We start from the raw sequence: 18495 nt of genomic DNA on the forward strand, positions 1-18495 counted from the left end.
GCTGAGCCTTTTCCCAGAGTCACCTGTTAGTAACATGGACAACGGCGAGGAGGTAAGAAAATATGAAAGAATAAGGTACAAAATAAGGATGGGGCACCTGGGTGGCTGAATCAGTTAAGCATCCGACTTCTCAGGTCATGATCTCGGTGGCACAGAGGAGGAACGTTGAGCCCACTGGGTAGAGCAGAGAAACCCTGGCAGAGAGCTGGGATATTTTATGTCTGGGCTATGAATGGAGGAGGCGGACAAAGGTCGGACGAAGCAGACAGAGGTGTATGAAGACAGGCCCGGAAGAAAAGTGCCCTGCACGTGCACGTGTGTGTGGGTCTGTGCATGCGTGCCCAGGGCCACGCGAAACTCCCTCTGGTTAGACTGTGAATTCTGAGACACAGAACGGCAAAAATGAGGCGTGAAGGCAGGGCCCGGCCACGGGGATTTTATTTCCCAAGGAAAGCAGCTGGGATTCCCCTCTGTGCCTCCTGTGCAACCCTCTACCCCCCACCCCGCCCCAGCTCCAAGGCCAGCTGCCCCAGCCCTTGGGTGGGCTTCCCACACCTGTCAGGGCTCGTGCTGTCTAGTGCAGAGCAAAAAGAATCATTCCTCGCACACCCGAGGGAGGTTTCTGGAGAGATCCACTCCACAGATAGGGTCACCATGTTGGCTCTTCCCAGGAGCTACTCACTGGGCCCAGGTTCCCCAGAGAGAGCCCAGAGACCCACATGCTCTGGTGCCCTGATACCCCTTGCCAGTCAGGCATGGGCTTCTCATCCTTGTATCCACTTGGGGACCAGAACTTTCCACGCGATGGCCACAAGTGGGTCCACTCTGGCTGCACGTTAGAATCATCTGGAAACTAAAAGCACCTATGTGTGCAGCCCAGTTGAATCAGATTTTTTGAGAAAGAGGTCCAGCATCAGTATCCCAAGTGCAAGTCCCGTGTGCACGCTGGTTTGGGGGCACTCACTGTCCACTCGCCACCCTCCAGGCCGGGAGAGCAGCCCAGCCGTGTCCCGGCCTCACTGGCAGGTCCCCGCCCTGCTGACGCCCGATCTGTTTTACCCAGGGAAGGGGTGTGGTGGGGCGAGACCAGAGGTTCCTTAACTGCAGCGTGCATTCACGTCGCTCCAGAATCTCACCAGAGGCCGGATTCTGATTTGGTAACTCCGGGGCCCGAGAATCTGCATTCCCACGAGCCCCTAGGTGCTCCCACACCTCAAGGAGCAAGTTCTGGCTGCGGGAGTCGGGACAGCATTCAGAGGAGGAGGAGGACATGGGAAGAAGTTGGAGAAGAGTGGGCCCACGGGGGCTGGAGAGGCAGGGGAGGCTTCCTGGAGGAGGTGTGAGGCAGGTGGGGGCTCCTGGGAAGAGGAGGAGAAGCTGCGAGGGACACAGCGGAGGAGAGCAGAGAAGGGCACACACTCGGGCTCAAATCCGACTCCCATGGCTTGGCCTAGTTCCCCCGCCCCCCCTGCACGCATCAGTGCCTGGGTTCCTCTAGGGTCGTAAGTTTCGTAACACTGGGCAGCCGTTCCTGTTTTTACTCCTGATTCCTGCTGTTTTGGACATACTATTTACTCGTTTGTTCAGGCTTTTGCTTGTTGTACAGGATGGAACATACTTCTCTTCTTTTCTGCCTAATGAGCAACTACCCATCCTTCCAGACCCATCTGAAATGACACATTGTCTCCAACCACAGACCTCGGGCCACATTACTGGCTTTCCCCCACCTTGCTCCTGCAGCTGTCAAGCCTTAGATTTGTAACAGATCCCTCACTCTGCCTTAGGAGTTCATTTTAGTGCTTCCAAATTCCCATGGGACGTAAATCTCCCAGGCTCAGGAAACAGATCCTGAAATTTCCAGAAATTCTAACGTATTCCTGAAACCGTAAGTTATTCTGTACTTTTTTTTTTTACAACACTGTATTCGTGTGGTTTTCAGTGAGTGTCCAAAATAATAAACAGTGAGTCATTTTTCTGTGATTGGGTTATATTAAGAGGGACTTTCTGTTAAACATATATTATAATAAATACATGATTTGTTATTAGGAATCCGTATGATGAGAAAGATTGTACATTTCAGTAACGTGAAAAATGATCTCTACCTAATACAAATATTTGATAATTAAAAAAAAACCGCTAAAACAAAGATGCACGAACCCAAAATAAGTGCCAAATAAAAATCACTTTAAAAATGAAAGATGCCACCATGAATATTTAATATTTGATATTATTATTCTTGGAGTAAAATTTTAAAACATGCAAAGTATCATTTGACCTATAATCTTGACCTTAGTTACATGACAAATATTCCAGATGCAGCAAAATTTTTCACTCTGTGCTGATGTTGTTTAAATTGCTGTGGGTTTACCCCAAAGCGTCATGCTCTTAGACGTGACCACAGCATCTCACTGTCTCAGCTCGCGTCCAGTTTTAATCCTGAAAATACCGTGTCCGCTTGCCCCGGATTTGGTTTCTGGTTGTTGAAATCAACATTGCCTTTTGCATATTCTAATTTTAATGAGCTTCTGCTTCTATGGTGGAATATTCCACCAAAAACGTTCAGATCGCCTCTCTGACTTTCTTGCTTTAAAATAAAGCACTAGAGGGGCGCTTGGGTGGCTCAGTCGGTTGAGCGTCCGACTTCGGCTCAGGTCACGATCTCACGGTCCATGAGTTCGAGCCCCGCGTCGGGCTCTGGGCTGATGGCTCAGAGCCTGGAGCCTGCTTCCGATTCTGTGTCTCCCTCTCTCTCTGCCCCTCCCCTGTTCATGCTCTGTCTCTCTCTGTCTCAAAAATAAATAAACGTTAAAAAAAATTAAAAAGAAAGAAAGAACTAGAACGAGTACACAGGTGCCCACGCACGGCACGCCATGAGCCGCGGAGACCCCTGGGCTCATCTCCAAAGTCCCCAGTGTGGCTCAGCGCCTGCCACCCGCCCCTGGCTGGAAAAACAACACGCTGTGCTTTCTCTTTGCGGTGCGTGCCCATGTTTGTTTTGTACACCAGAAAGTGTCCCGCCAACTGTAGATGACAGGATTGCACACCATACAGAGAATAAATAAGCGATGCTGTCGAATCCGGAATCCCCGCCAGCAGGGGGCATGAAGACGTCAGCTCCCCAGGGCCCTCGGCACAGACCCAGAGCCCAGGGAGGAGGGAGGGCCTCCAGGTGGAGGCCGGAAACTGGGCGTCCGGGCGGGAGGCCGAGGCTGAGCAGAGGGCCGGAGGGGGGCATTCGCTCAGGCCAAACGCCGCTCACCACAGGGCTGTGATGTGAGGCTCCCCCCGGACTGCGCGGCCTTTGCACATGTAATCTGGTCCCCGTGGGACCGTCTCACGGGCCGGCCCCGTCCCCGGCTCCCTGCTGGGAACCACACGGGAGGAGGTTTGCTGACCGTGACTTAGGACGACTCAAGCCATGTGGGAGCTTTGGTGACAAGTTGCCCCCTGACCCTTCCTCTCCGGAGGGCCCCCCGTGCATCTAACTGCTCCTTTCCAGCTCATCTTGTGGCCAACAGGAGGGGGGCGGGGGATGTGGGCTGCAAGGGCAGGGGCGTCACTGAGGGCTGGCACCGGGGACACGCAGAGCAGGAGGCTCGCCCGGACAGGACGGTGTCCGCTCAGCCCTCGAGGGCGACGGCTCTCGGATTGTTCCGGCAGCAGATTCCCTGTCGGTCGCACGCAAATGCCGCAGGATGGTGGTGGCTCTGGGCACCAGGGATGGAGTGGTGCCGGGCTCCGCCCCTCAGCGCCTGGGCCCTGCCCCATCCGAGCCGCGGGCTTGTCTGAATCTGAACGTCATCCGCCACCCGTCCACCTCTTGCCAATTAAGCAGAAAAGCGGTGGGCAACCCATAGGTGTCGGGTTGTTGTGAGCGAGACCAGGGAGGGTCTTTGACCGTCCTCTTTCCCTAAACACCCCACCGCTCCGCATCCGGGGTCTGCTCCCGTGGGCTGCGAAACACGTCCGTCCCAGCCACGTGTCCCCGCCATTCAGGGTGCGACCTCTTCCCACCTGCCCCGCCACGACAGCTTCCCCACCGGTATCCCTGCTTCCATCCCCGACCCCCCACATCCTTTCTCCAGCAGAAGCCAGTGTGGTCTTGCAAACATGGACCAGATCGTCACGGTGCTGTCCAGCCACCAACCTCCCCAGCAGCCCCTTACTGTAATCAAAACCACACTCTCACTTGGCCTTGCCTGTCTCTGAGCACCGGCCGATCCACCGAGGCCCCCCCGCCCCCCGCTTCGGTCACGCTGGCTGGCCTTCCTTCTGCCCCTCAATCAGGCCCCGCGTGGGCCGTCCCGGGACATTGGCACTGACTCTCCCCCCTCCCCAGCCGATGCTCACATCCTAAGTGGCCTCTCCTGACAGCTTAGTCCAAAATCAACTCCCCAGTCTCTATCAGAGCTCTCCGTTTTAATTCCCTGCTTACTATTCATCACCATCTGATCCTTTTTATTTTCCTTTGTTTCTTTGTCTAACATTCTGTCCCACCTCCCCTGCATAGCATGTGAGCTCCCCGAGAGCACAGCCCGTATTTTTTCAGGCTTCTTCTCAACACTCGGAACAGTGCCTGACACGGAGCAGGTGCACAATAAACATTTGTTCAGTGAATGAAAATATGGAGGCAGGAGCAAGATCTAGAACTTTCCCTGACCACGCACCGCCCTAGAAAGAACGTGTGTTTGCAAAATAGCCTCCAGCTTTACACAGGTTAGGAGACTGTAGCTTCGCTGTCCCCATTAGATATGACCTTCTACCTGTCATCCCGGTCAGGCCCCTGACGGGCCCTCTTACGGCTCAGGCAGTCTCCACAGATAGAAGGAGAACCTTACTCTGCTAAGATGTGTCTCTTTGTCCTTCGGTTCTTGAAGTCCCCCCAGAAATAAAAAAAAAAAATAAGTAAATAAATAAACCCTTTATCATCCTTGCAGATATGTGGGCAAAAGACGGGAGGCACATGATACACTAAGAACCCGGATCAAAGGACCCAGTGGCTACAAATCTAGGAAAATTGCTTCCTTCTCCCAATTTCAATTTCCTCACCCATAAAAGGAAGGGATTGATTCCAGGCCAAAAAAGAAGTTTAGATGAAGGTGAATGTTCATGTCTGGGAAGGTCATGTTATCGCTAAAGTATATTTTTAAACATTTTTGAGTGACAAAAGAAAATGATTACGGGAAAAGTCAAGACTTTATAAATTGGTGTCAAATTATGTAAAAAACGTATTTTTCATTATTTTTTAAAGTTTGTTTATTTACTTTGAGAGCGAGAGAGAGCATGCAGGAGGGGCAGAGAGAGAGAGAGAGGGAGAGAGAGAGAATCCCAAGCGGGCTCCCAGAGGTCAGTGCAGAGCCTGACAAGGGTCTCGATCCCAATCCCATGACTGTGAGGTCACAATGGAAGCTGAAGTCGAGAGTTGGACACTTACTGACTGAGCCGCACCAGCGCCCCCAAATTACGTAGAAAACGTTGTAAATGGGGAAAGAGTGAATGATGAGAGGTCTTATGTCTACACTGGTGGGGGACCACACATGGTTTTTATGTTCATCTTTTTCTTCGTTCTCAAAGTTGCCATCGTTAAGTGTAGGGTGTTTTCACAGCCCCTTCCCCACTGAGACAGAGTTGGGAGAAGCTAACCAGGTAATTGCTAAGCTCCCTTCTTGCCCCACAGCTCGACAGTGAGCTTGCAGTCAGTGGTGGACGGTCTGGGAGTGATTCTCAGCCTGGCAGGGGTGGGGGGGCCTCAAAGCCCGCATTCCCTGCACCCTAGCCGCACTTAGGAATGGCCTGGAGAGCCAACGGGGCCAAAAACAGGCCACTGGGCTTCTGCTTGGTCTCTGGGGAAGGAGGTCTTTTACTTCTGCACTGGAACTGTTGGAGGTATCATCCGGGCCCCGCCGGGGGAATGTTTCTTTGTGAATGAAATCAACCCAGAATAAAGCAGACTTGAGAAACAGAGAATAATTAAAACAAAACGTAAACACCCACCAATTTCTGTTGACGTCATTGAACCCCCGTATCCAGCTGGCACAGAAGCAAATCCACACTTGGATCCTTTTGGTCTCCCGACCCGACAAATGTCCGGTCTTGTCTAAACCAGTCTGAGATGTGTGTGTCACAGGGCCGAGGTTCTGACTCAGGCACAGCTTGTGATCCCGCGTTCTAACTTTGTCTTTCCTGCGGGCTCTGCACAGAGAGAGGGAAGTAAAGTGCATCCAGACGAAGCCGTGGGACAGCTGTGTCCCCTCGGGTGCCTTTGCTCACGAGCAGAGCTGTGTGCGTACCCCGGTCCCTCAGGGACAGTCTCTTCGCTGTCCATGTGAGGGACGGGGGCAAAGTGAGAGCCATATAGGCTGGTTACAAGGCACTGTCATGTGAGAGCAAAGCAAGGTTGTAATGACTACTTGAAAAAATGTGATTTATTTCCATGGAGCGCATGACTGCCACTGGCCACCATACGGCTCAGTCTCAGCTTCGATCTTTAGCTCATTTCTTTGGCCTCCACCCTCCGCAGTTGGGGACAGACCAAGCTGGCAGTCGTGAGGCCTGGAAGGAGGCTCTCGGTGTCGTCAACCTGGCTGAACCTCTCTGCCCACACCGGGCCATTACACCTGTTGCACTCGGCCTTTGGAGCTGAGCCCCCTGACTCCTGGTATCCGAGCCCTGGTTTCCTGCCTTGGTCCCCAGGTTTTACTATGGTTCTCTGCAGGTTCCCAGTGCCGTGGAGGACCACAAACCTCTTGGAAGCTTCTGGAGCCTTCTCCAGAAGATAGACACTCCCTTTCTGCCTGCAGTTGGACAAGACTGTCCCTACAGTGTCCCGGATTCTGAGTATAGCAGGTGCCAAAGCCATAGCTCCTGCCGTCCAGTATCAGATTAGCGGGGGTGCAGGTAATTATAATACAAGGTTCTGTAATAGAAATAATACAGGCAGCTTTCAGGGTAAGAAGAGATACCCCTAAAAGAACCTAAAAGGATGCCTTTTGGAAGAAACCACGGTGAGTCTTAACAATGAATAGAAGTCACACATTTTGCTGGAGGGGGTGTTACAGGCTGCGGGTCCAGCCCACACAGAGCTGGACCCACACAGAGCCCACACAGAGTACAGATAACATCAGGGAACCGGGAGGAAAACAGAAGCAAGGAGCCTGTGCTGTGGGAAGCGTGAAGCTGGCGAGTCTGTGAACACGAGGCCCGGAGGGCACACGAGTGCAGCAGAACAGAGCCCAGGAGGCTGAATCAGCCTAGAGGGTCACTGAAAGAATCCTGAACCTATCTGTGAACACAGAGCGGAGGGACTTTATCAGAAAACTAACAGTCGCCTTCTGGCTATTGGCATCAGGATATTTCCTTCATCGTGAGCACGTCCTACCCAATGGATCGGGCATCTTGGAGGTTGACCCCCAGCTGGGTATGGATCCCGGTCTCACACCCATCCAGCCACCGTGAGCCACTGGGCCAGGCTGTTTCCAGAATGCCTTCATCCCAAAGCCCGGAGCGCACTCCTGTCTACTGTCTGTGCCTCAGACCTATCATCCGGGACGCACTTAACCCGACACTCATCAGGCCCACGGGGGCCACGGCGCCTACAACAGCGCCCGCATTAACCTCACAGCGGTTCAGACCTTAACCAATGTACTCAGCGGCACACAAAATTCTGCTCTGCTCTTTTAAAAACGCTCTGAGAGGCTAAGAGCTCCCCTGAGGTTATCAGGGAGACTTTGCGGCTTTTCCAAGTTTGGACCCATCTTTTGCTGTCATTGTTTCCGTCCTAAAGCCCGGCCGGTCCATGGACGGTTTGCAGGCGTGCCGAGCACCAGTCCCGGCGCCGAGGACTCAGCAAACAGAGGCAAATGGGGCACAAGGAGCCCAAACCTGTGGCGGCAGATATTTAACCGTCTTTTTCGGAGAGCGGCGACCCCGAGAGGTTGCGTGGTGCTCTCCCCCCGTGCCACGCCGCCCCCTGCTCCCTACAGGACGGGATGTGGATTAGAACCCCGCTCCCTGGGCGCCCCAGCACACTCCCTGCTCACCAGCGAGCCCAGTGTGGATCTGAGGGGCTTCGAGAAGTCTCCGGGGGCTTGCCAGTGAGACTGCTCCGTGGCTGTCACAGGAGCGCCCCAGCTAGAATTCCCCGGCGGCTAGGCGCTCTGGGACAGTGTCTCCCTGAATTTCTAGGTGGCTTTCCGAACGAACGAAGTGTGGGATCAGCCCGCTCGTGCTTCTTACAAAGCAATGAGGGTAATGGCAAAGGCATGCAGAGATCCGGCTGTCTGAGAGCGTCATCTCGCCCCGCACACCCGCTTCCCCCAAGCCCACGGCCGAGACAGGAGCCCCGCCAGCAGCTGCCCGGCTCATCTCACCTGCGCAGGCTCTCAGCCGGGGTCCCTTTGTCACAGCCACAGTGGGCTCTCGGCCCGGGGACGTCAGTGCTCCAGCGTGGCTCGCCCGGAAAGCAGCGACACAGCCCCAGTTTCCTTGCATGAGGCCGTTGCCGGAACATCCCCCGGGCTGCAGAAGGAAAGCCGGTGTGGGGAGCCTCTTTAGGGCTCCCCGGGGTCCCTGGCACCGCCTGGCATCATCAGCCCCGTCCGCGCTCCAGCCAGACTGTTGACCTGTCGCCAGCGCCGTGTGATAGAACTGGCTCGCACGGGGAGGCTTTAACTGTCTCGTCCCCAAGCGCAGAGCCCTGGCGTCTCTCTCAGATGCTCCCCCTGCCACACCAGGGTTCTGCCGCCCCGGGCTTCTCTCCGCCAGGGCTCCAGCCTCGCAGGGGCTCACAGACCCGGTCCCCTGCAGAAGACGCCAGCCAAGAATTCATCGTTTCTAGCAAAGTAATTATATTAATCCCAGGGCTTCCAAGTCCTTTTCTTTCATGAAACCAATTAAAATACAGTTCCAGCGTTAACACATTTGTAAATATCCTAGTGTTTTTCCATAAATACCTACGGGTCGAAGTCACTGTAATCTCAAAAAAAAAAAAAAAATCCAACAACCATTCCTTCATTCCTGTGTAACATGCTGTTCTCATTTAATTTATAGGATCTGAAACTCCATATGGAAAGGCTACGGTTGACTGGGGAGACATGGGTATTAAGAAACAACGTAACCACATAGGAAATTCATAATGCACGGGAGACGATGGGTCGTGTCGTTGTGGGGTGCGAGAGACGGAGGCAGAGGGTGCAGGATTGACACTAGGCAGACCCAGGTTGCAGCTGCGAAGCTAATACTCACTTAGCCGTAGGGACGTGTGCAAGTGGCTGGTTCCCGGGCTTCACTCCCCTCCCAGGCTCGCGAGCCGTCCTGCTCGCTGATCGCCTGCGTCCCTTCTGGTGCCAGCCCTGGAGAGTTGTTCTTTCTTTGAGCCGAGGAAAGAAAGGTCATCTACTTGTACGTTTGGAGGCAGGGTAACCGTCAGAGGGGGTTGCGGTTAGAATCGCGGAAGACTCACGGGCTTGGACGCACGGCCCGCGCCTTGCAGCTCCGTAAGTTGGACAAATGTCCAGGAAGAGGTTGCCTCAGTGTCCTCATCCACAAGATGGGAGAACAGTACCTCCTCCTGGGCTGGCGCCGCTGCTGTGGGAAGTGAGTGAGCTGTTACTTGCAAAACCACCCAGGGCGGCGCTCGGTCCCTGCTCGGTGAATGTCGTTCGGCCGCTGTTGTACCTTCTTGCTAGTACTGGAGGTGCGGTCTCGGGCACAGAGTCCAGAGTCAGAGCCTTACTGACCGAGGGTTCCACTGACGCTGGCAAAGATGAGGCCACGTCTCTGCGTGTGGGAGGCAGGATCTCGCCTTAACAAGGCAAAAACAAAACCATTTACTGAGAATTGACCGTACACTGGGGCGTTCTGTAAAGTGCTTTTCCTCCGTTAACCGTTGCCTTTCAGGGCACTACGTAAAGTGCTTTCCTTGCAACAGCCTTTTAAAATAGCCCCGATCGTAGAACAGGTTCATACTCGTGTAGCAAGCGGAGACAATTTGCCCAAAGCAATAGATGCGGTCGGTGGTGAGTCCAGGACGGGAGCCCCGGGAGGGAGGCTGGGGCAAAGCCCATCTGCAGGGTGACGTCAGGCATCACAGAAACCTTGGAGGAAAAGTAGGATTTCCAACAGAATGTAGAAACTGAGATGAAGCGTCGCGTAGGAGGGAGAGAGGGGTCGCCTTTCTCTCTCCGGTCTTTCTGTTTCCATGTGTAACTGTGATCTCCAACATTCCATTGGTGCACGGACTTTAACAAAGGTTTTTCAAGTACGGACCTCAGAATATGTATTGTGACATTCAATATGTGGAGATATCTTACACTGGGTAATGATATAAATGACAACAACAACAACAACCGATGAGGACTGAACGTAGAAGGCACTTTGGGGGGTCCCCACACGGACCCCTGTGGATGATGCTTCACGCCCCAGCAGCCAGCAGAGGAGACACGTGTGCAGGTGCACAAAGCAGGGCGGAAGTGTGGGCTCCTTACATCCACGTCACCCTGATGGAACTCTTCATTGCCACGCCTCCTTTTGTCGTGGGTCCCGGGGGGGACAAAGGGTGCATCTTAGCCATCTCTGTGTCCCGTTTCCTGACCTCTGCAATAGTGAGAAGTGTGGCTGGGTGCCTCTCCTTCGTGGGCGACGGTCCTGTGCCCTCTAGGGGTTCAGCAGCACCCTGGCTCCCACCCACTAGATGCCTCCCACTTAAGACAACCAGAAAAGTCTCCAGACGTTGCCAAATGCCTCCTGGCCCGGCAAAATCAACCCCGTTTGGAAACCACTGCTCTAGGCTGGGTCAGAGCTAATATTAAAAAAAAAAAAAAAAAAAGTGTTAAAGAAATAGCAGATTATGGTAGAATGCATTCAATGTAACAACACGTAGCCATTGAAGATTGATATCCCTCAACTTGTTTCTCTATAAAAAGAGCAAACTCTAGGGGCCCCTGGGTGATTCAGTTGGTTAAGCATCTGACCTGATTTCGGTTCAGGTCACATCTCACGGTTCGTGGGATCGAGCCCCGGGTCAGGCTCCACACTGAGCATGAAGCCTGCTTGGGATTCTCTCTTTCCATCTCCCTCTGCCCCTCCCCTGCTCATGCTGTCTCTCTTTCTCAAAATAAACATTTTTAAAAGAAGAACAAACTACAAAGTCATTCATTAATTTATTAGTAAATGTAATGAATATGCTGAATGCTTACTGGTTGGTGTTTTTGTTTGTTTGTTTCTTTGTTTTGAGTTCTTTCCTAGCTTCCTAGCCCTGAATGTAAACTTGTAAGAAAAATAATTGTCTATTTTCACTGAGGTGAGCAGACACATGAAAAAGTCTCTTGAAAACCCCTACATGTGCAAATACACACACATCCCCAGCAAACAAATGCCTTCATCAATCAGTCGATGTGTTGATTGATTCCTTTCACAAATAATCATGGTTTCTGCTCTGGGTCAGACACCACGGGACCTAGTGCAGGGATGATGAAGCCGTATAAGACACAATTGCTGCCTTTAGGCAGTAGTAGTTTGAGAAGAATCTAGCAAACTAATGAGGGCAATAAAATATTATTTATTCTTGCAATAAATATTTAGGCAGAGTGCTGTGTACTGATAACATGACACTGAGCAAAACTGATACCGTCCCGTGCAGCTAACAAGCTAGCAAAGAGAAGACACAAAATGAGACCTAAGAAAGAATATTATAGGGGAACTAAGGAAGGCCAAGGGGGTCTGGGGTGGGTACCCTCCGACTAGAGGAATATTCACGATGACTGTAGCATATGCTCCCAAGTGCTTGGACACTCTGTTCAAAAAACGTGGAGTCTAATTCACCTCCCATTAAGTTGGTGTTAGTGACACGCTTCTAAGAGAATGTGACAGAAGTGACACCGTGTGACTCATGACACAAGGGCATAAGGACAATAAAACCCTTTGCCTACTTCTCTCTAGCTCAAGGCCCTGCCCTGGAAACCCACCGGCCATGTTATGTGAACGTTCAGGAGATACAGCTTGACCCATGCTGACACCCAGCTGAGATTGTGGCCAGGGGTCACATTAGTCACCAGACTTGTGAGTGGTGAGCGTTTCAATGGGCCCAGCCTCCAAGTTGCCCTGTCTGGGGCTTCATGGAACAGAGAGGATTTGTTCCTAACAAGTCCTGCCCAAATTGCAGATGTGCAAATAAAGTGAATGCTGTCATTGTTTTTTTTTTTTTTTCAAAAGTTTATTTTTATTTATTTTGAGAAAGAGATAGGGAGCACACAGGGAAGGGGCAGAAAGAGAAAGAACCCCAAGCAGGCTCTGCGCTGTCAGCTCAGGGACCAATGTGGGGCTCGATCTTACAAACTGTGGGATCATGACCTCAGCCAAAACCAGAAGTTCAGACGCTTAACCAACTGAGCCACCCAGGCTCCCCAGTGCTGCCACTCTTTTCAGCCGCTAAGCCGTGGGGCCGTTTGTTACGCAGCCATAGTAACCGCGACACTATCACAGAGATTTGCTAGAAATGTCCACAGGGGTAAGTGGGTGCACAAATCTACTTTGAGTGTTTGGGGCAAGGTTTCGTGAGGTGGCGATAGGAGTTCTGCCCTGAAACACGAGTGCGTTCTCCAGCAAGAATTAGGCAGAGAGGAAAGCGGCAGGGCTCACGCTTTGAAGCACGGGGAGTCATGCCAACACGGAAATGACGATACGAGGCCGGCGTGTCTAGTCTGTGAAGTGTGAGCGAGAGGCCTGGCCCGCTCACGGGGGACAGGCCTGGGGCAGAAGAATCAGAAGTAAAGCTACACTCAGATACAGAAACCCTCTAGAACATTTGCTTGTTATTACGTAAATGAGCCTCTGGCATAAAAATTACCATTTTAATAATTCAATAGTCTCCAATTCAGTTGTACAACCATCGCCATTATCTATTTCCTTTATTTTTTATTTTTTTTTACGTTTATTTTTATTTTATTTTTGAGACAGAGAGAGACAGAGCATGAACGGGGGAGGGGCAGAGAGAGAGGGAGACACAGAATCGGAAGCAGGCTCCAGGCTCCGAGCCATCAGCCCAGAGCCCGATGCGGGGCTCAAACTCACGGACCGCGAGATCGTGACCTGAGCCGAAGTCGGACGCTCAACCGACTGAGCCACCCAGGCGCCCCCATTATCTATTTCCAAAGCAGTCTTCACCCCCACATTCCTGGCCTGTATTAAGCAATCACTCCTTACATCCCCTCCTTTCCCCACCCCTGCCTCTGGCAACCACTCATTTCTTTTCTGTTTCTATGATTTGCCTTTTCTGGATATTCCATTTCAGTGGAATCATCCAACAGGTGGCCTTTTACGCCTGGCTTCTTTCCCCTGGAATAACATTTTCTAAGCCTGGGGGCTCCTGGGTGGCTCATTCAGTTAAGTGTCTGACTCTTGATCTCGGCTCAGGTCACGATCTCACAGTTCATGGGATTGAGCCCCACATTGGGCTCTGCACTGACAGTACGGAGCCTGCTTGGGATTTTCTCTCTCTCTCTCTCTCTCTCTGTCCCTCTCCCCACTCACACTCTAAATCTCTGTCATTGACTCTCTCTCTCTCACACAAAATAAATAAATATTTTTAAAAATGTTCAAGCCTTGTCCACACTGAAGCATACAAAGCACTGTGTTTGTTTGTTTGTTTTATTTTTTAATGTTTATTTGTTTTTGAGAGAGAGACAGAGAGACAGAGTGCAAACAGGGGAGGGGCAGAGAGAGAGGGAGACACAGAATCCGAAGCAGGCTCCAGGCTCCGAGCTGTCCGCACAGAGCCCGACACGGGGCTCAAACTCACTGACTGCGAGATCGTGACTTGAGCCGAAGTTGGATGTTTAACCGACTGAGCCACCCAGGCGCCCCACACTGTGTTTGTTTTTACAGCTGAATGATATTCCACTGTAAGTGAACAGCTGACCTCGTCGTCGAGAGTCATTTGCACTGTTCCCTCCCTCTGGCCATGGTGAGGACTGCCGCCATGAGCAATCCTATGCAAGCTGTTGTTGGAACACCTGTCTTCGATTCTTTTGAGTATATACCTAAGAGCGGAATTGCTGGACATGTGATATTCTGTGTGTAACGTAATGAGGAAATGTAATGAGAAGGGGCATTGCACAGTGGCTTTGATTTGCACCTCCCTGGTGACTAATGACGTTGGCCATCTTTGGATGGCCTTGTTACCCATTTAGATCAACCACATGTATATCTTCTTTGGAGAAGCTTCTACTGGGAAAACCTTTTGCATGGTGCCTTGTGGTTGGCACTTCGCCCTGGGAGCAATGGAGAGCCATTCCCCATGGGAGCCTCATGGTCAGATTTACAGTTCAGAGAACTCAACATGGCTCCAAGCTGGGGGACGGCTCGTATGGAGATGAAGCTGAAAAGGAAGGGAGCCCGTCAGAAGACCTGAGCCGTCATCGAAACCAGGCTTCAAGGAGGAGTGAAGAACTGGGTCCTTAGACTGTTCACAGTTCCGTTGTGTGTTACAGTGTCTTACTGATTCATGTGTCTCTATAACTATGATGGTGACCTGTCCCAGGTGGTAGTTTTGGGGCAGATCATCAGGAGGAATTCTGGAAGCTTCAAGAAGAGGGATGTTCACCTTCTAGCCTCCTCCCTGCCAGGGGTCCCCAAAACAGCCAGAGCTGAGCCTCATTTTCCACTTCTCTTGTCAGATAGTACATGAAGTTACACAGCTAAGGGTTGATACAAACGTCACAATGAAACTTACGTGTCACGTGGTCTACTTGGAGAACCCCATCCTCTGCACAAATTGTGTGAAACAATGAAGGAGCTGAGACTTCACATTATACGCTCATGTTACTCGTTACTGACTGTATAAATAGGCTGGGGGATATTAATTTGCCATCCTTCAGGGGAAACAGAATTTTGTCCTTGCCCTGTGCTGAAAATCACAAATGATAGCTTGTTTTCTATATATTACTCTCTCGAACGTCTTAAAAGTTTTCAGTCGCCTATACTAAAACATATCTATGTGCATCGTTTTACGAAATAGTATTGTTTACTCTAATTATTAATAAAACACGTTTACCAAGGAATTTTTACACATTAAAACCATTGAAAATCCTACCAGCCACTACCTACCGTAACCACTGATAGCATTTTGGCATATTTTCTTGAAGGTAAATACAGAGAGCAAGCCAGAACTGCATGGAAATATAGATCTACAGATCTTGTAAACACGCAGACATAGCTATTAACCTATTATGATTTCTGTGTCTCCTTCTTTATTTTCCTTTTTCTATTTTCCTTATTCATTAGGGAGTTTGCTTGTGTGATCACGGCCCCAGAGGGCTCTGAGTTGCCACCATATACTTCCTTCTTGGATTCTCTTTCTAAATGCCCAAGTCACCTTGGAAAGGGGGGGATATACAGTGTTCATAGCAAGTGTCTTGGCCAGGAGCATGGAGGAAGAAAGATTTCCCCCAAACAATGAGAAAGAAAGAAAGAAAGAAAGAAAAGAAAGAAAGAAAGAAAGAAAGAAAGAAAGAACGAAAGAAAGAAAGAAAGAAAGACGGGAGAGGTCTGTGGGTTGTGTGCCTTGATCCTTAACGTAACGACCAGAGTACAGCCCCGCTTCTCGGGGACAGGTGACCCGGTGATGTGTCCAACCCGTGCACCCCGGATCTGGGCTCCTGCACATGACCCCGAGCAGCAGAGGGCCCCTTGGTGTGGAAGTCCTGGGTGTTGGGGGTTCACGTGTCAGCCACAGCTTTGTGGGTCAGTGACCCCATCCTCGGCTCTGCAGTTCCCATCTGAAACCTCGGCAAGGCCGGAGGCTCTGCTCTGTGACCCTGGGGACGTGACTGTCACTCAGATAACAAGTCATGTAACGGGCCGCCAAGAAATTAGCATTTTATCTACATCCCGATTTGTGGCCCGAGACGCACGTAGGAAATATTGTGCAAAATCGGGCACCATTTATGCTTATCCAGCTTGGGGCCCTATTTCTTTTTATCTTTTAATGTATATTTATTTTTGAGAGAGAGAGAGAGAGAGAGTATGTGTGTGTGTGCACGTGCCTGTGCGTGACCGGGGGAGGGGCAGAAGGAGAGGGAGACACAGAATCCGAGCTGTCAGCACAGAGCCCCACGCGGGGCTTGAACTCACAAACCGTGAGATCCCGACCTGAGCCGAAGTCAGACGCTCAACCGACTGAGCCACCCAGGCTCCCCTTTAAGTAAACTACATTGATGTGGGTAACTCAGTATAATTTAAATGAAATCACAAAGGTAGCTAGAAAATTCGAGTTTAAATCCCAGCTCCACCGTGAACTAATTGGACGGCCTTTGGCGAATCCCTTAAACCATGTAAATCTCAGTTTCCTCATCTATGGAATGAAAATAGTAACCCCGCCCCCCGCCCCCCCCCCCCCACGTATTCCTGGAGAAATCACGTGCAGAGCACAGAGCTCTGCCCCACATTTTGCCTCCTCTGAGTCAGTTTCGTCCCCGAGAAAATGGGAAATCAATATTATTGGTAATAATATCGATAATAATCTTACCAATATTATTTCCACTCCTGTTTCGCCACTTCTGTCAAGAAGGCAAACGCTCCTCTAATCCGAATGAACTGAGGTAGCCGTGCTTAAGTGAGGTGTGCAAAGTGGAAACCTGTGTGAGCGGAGTCAGGGAGGACCGTCCGTGGAGGGGGGCCACCCAAGCCTGTCCGCGTGGGCTCCCAGCTCCACGTGGCCCCGCCAGCACGAAGCACAAAGAAACCTCAAAAAGGCCGCAAGGCGATTTCACTCTGGTACCTCGCGCTCTGTAGATACAAATGGTCTCTGCATTGAGGAGATGGCCTTTGGGAAGACAGGATACATTGATCGAGTATTTTCCAGAAACTGTGGACATTCCAAGTGCCGGCCCTCTCTCCTGAAACCACGGACCTGGGAGTGGGCTGCAGGACAAGCCCTGCGTCCCTCCTGGTCCCTCCTGCCCTTGACCGTAGAGACAGAGCCTCCCTGGGCAGATGCACCTTCCGCTTCACGTGGGAACAAACCAGGCAGACCGTGTGGCTGCACAGCCCCGGACAGGGCTTCTTGCCGCCTCGTTCAGGAGCCGCGCTCTGCCCTTGAGGGGACCTTCTTCTGCCTCCAGCCTTCCTCATTCTTCATTCAGTCATCGCCCGCCCTCCCATTGCCCACCTCCAGCATCCAAGCATGTCCACCAGCGCAGGGGAACCTTTCAAAGGACACAGGACGGGCCTTTTCCTCCCAGGGTTCCCAGGCAGATCCCCAAGAGACGACAATGCCCATGAATATTTAATGAAGTTAATGTGGCAAAGCAAAAAAAAATTGTAGCATTTGGTGGGGGTGGGGGGCGGGGGGTGGTCTCCAACCAAACCAGCTGATTTTAATTTTCGGTGAGATGGTTGTGTTTCTGGCTGGCCCCAATCTGAAGTCCTAGGTGGATAAAAAGTACTAAACACGCATCACCCGGACGGCACCGCACCGAGTACGATGACACAGCTTGCTCGGAAACATGAGAGCAAGAACCCATGAGGTGTTTGTTACAACATGCGTGTTACAGGGGAGGAAACCCAGGTTCAGAGAGCTCAAGTAAGTTGCCCAATGTCACACAGCTAATAAGCGCAAGAGGTAGGATTCCAGCCAGGGTTAGCTGCCCTAGTCCCAGAGCTGGAAACCTGGACATTTATAGACACCCTGGGCGGTGCACGTTCTGTGTATATTTTCAAATGGAATTGCTTTCAGTTTGCCTCTTAATTAGGTCACAGCCATCAACCGAATGTGCCCTTTCCTGCTCTGAATTAGAAGTAAGAAGAGAGCCTTCTGGGTGGCTCAGTCGGTTAAAGCGTCCGACTTTAGCTCAGGTCATGATCTCACAGTTCATGGGTTCGAGCCCCGCGTCGGGCTCTGTGCTGACAGCTCAGGGCCTGGAGCCTGCTTCGGATTCTGTGTCTCCCTCTCTCTCTCTGCCCCTCCCCTGCTCACACTCTGTCTCTCTCTCTCTCTCTCTCATTCAAAAATAAATGAACATTAAAAAAAAAGGTGAGAAGACATGGACAGAACCCTGGGTTACTCATTGTCACTCATCTGTCATGTCCGTTCAGAGTTTCCACTACCCACATTATTTCCTTTTTTGAACCGCACAAGCCATGGTCAAAGTGACCTAGGTTATGGGTATACTTGCGTTGCATACTTCACTCTAGTAAAATTATTGCATGTTTGCCGTTTTAAAGAATAGGTCTCAGAATCATATTGCTTCCTTATAACTTGAAAGACATGATTTTTGAGTCCTCTCAGGCTGCAAGTTTCTTCTGGTGAAGTCAGGATGTGGGGTCCCGCCTCTGCAGAAAGTGCACACATTTGGCGCCTGCTGTGTGCAGCGGTCCTTGCTGAAGGATCCCCCCACACCCGCCAACGGGGGCTGCTCCAGGCCGCGTTGGAGATGTGGGTTTTGCCTGTAGTGTGAGGCTTTGTTTTTATCTTTCCCCTTCTGTCCTAGGATTTGAAAA

General features: G+C 51.3%; 1 long non-coding RNA gene across 1 annotated transcript in view; it reads right to left on the reverse strand.

The window, feature by feature from the left end:
* LOC128773694 (uncharacterized) overlaps positions 1–10138 on the reverse strand; it is an 88017-nt gene extending 77879 nt beyond the window's left edge. The window contains exon 1 of the long non-coding RNA XR_008418132.1: positions 8370–10138. This is a non-coding gene — a long non-coding RNA (uncharacterized LOC128773694). The remainder of the gene's footprint in view (positions 1–8369) is intronic.
* Between the last annotated feature and the right edge of the window lie 8357 nt (positions 10139–18495).

This window comes from Panthera pardus, unplaced genomic scaffold, assembly GCF_024362965.1.
Source record: "Panthera pardus isolate Hobbes unplaced genomic scaffold, ASM2436296v1 HiC_scaffold_26, whole genome shotgun sequence".
Classification (NCBI taxonomy): domain Eukaryota; kingdom Metazoa; phylum Chordata; class Mammalia; order Carnivora; family Felidae; genus Panthera; species Panthera pardus.